We start from the raw sequence: 1270 nt of genomic DNA, 5'->3' as shown, positions 1-1270 counted from the left end.
GTGGGTTCGAATCTCAGACCGGCCGATCTTGTGTGTTTATGAGCGAAACACCTAAGTTCTATGCCGCTCCGGCAGAAGGTAATGGCGAACTTCTGCTGACTCTTTCGCCACAACTTTCTCTCACTTTTTCCTCCTGCATCTAGCAGCTCACCTGCGATGGACCGGCGTCTCGTCCAGGTGGCCAATGAAACTGGCCCATATGAGCGAAGCATGGCTCGAGAAGGAACAAACAGCATTCTTTTTAATGAGTCCACTCTCGAGGCGTTAACCATTCCAGAGCATCACCTTAAAAGCTTTTAGTCCATCAGTCAGTCGGTCAATCATATCGATTCCAAGATTGATACTGACTTTAATTGATCTTTATTTATAGAATGGCTAAGTTCACCGAATTGAGTCATGTCCCTCTATTGACATAAAGTTGAAATATTTAGACAGTTATCACAAAAAGCTCACCTACACAGACACAAACACACACAGATGTACACACATATAAATACATGCATACAAACATACATGCATATACACATACATACACACATACATTCATACATACATACGTATGTACGTACGTACATACATACTCACAAACATACATACTACATACGTGCACACAAAAATACATACATACTTACATGCATACATACATACAGATACACACATACATACAGATACATACATACATACATACATACATACATACTACAGGTTTCTGTATTTCCTTAATTTTCCTAATTTCACTGACAAGACATTAGTCCAAAGTGCCCTCTGGTGTGATCGAAGCGACGAACCAGGTGCTAGCAAAGCGAACTCTTTAACCACGCATGCATTCTTGCCCCACTCCATAAATATATTGTAAATCTTTGATTACTCCCACCATCCAGCAATATCTAGTAACAAGTTACAAGTAAATAGCGACATTGTTAGTCATGTGACTCGCTTCAGAAAAAAAAAAAAAATAACAAACAAACAAGTCAAACTTACGAGGTATTGTCTCAATATTATTCTATGAAAAGACTAAATTCGATTTAGATATGCATGGAAAACACGATTTCATATGTTGATGTAAAATCTTGAGCAATGCAGGTGGAAGACCAGTCGTAAGTGACTATATGGATTATGGCAGGAAGTATAGACATTCCTCACGCTTACAAACACGTACACACACTCACACATACACATCTGGATGCACACATCACTCTCATACACACATATCTACATACATACATGTATACATACATGCATACATACATACATACATACATATATATAT

Source organism: Octopus bimaculoides, chromosome 14 (assembly GCF_001194135.2).
Source record: "Octopus bimaculoides isolate UCB-OBI-ISO-001 chromosome 14, ASM119413v2, whole genome shotgun sequence".
In the NCBI taxonomy this organism is placed as follows: domain Eukaryota; kingdom Metazoa; phylum Mollusca; class Cephalopoda; order Octopoda; family Octopodidae; genus Octopus; species Octopus bimaculoides.
Note: the sequence above shows the minus strand (reverse complement) of the source record.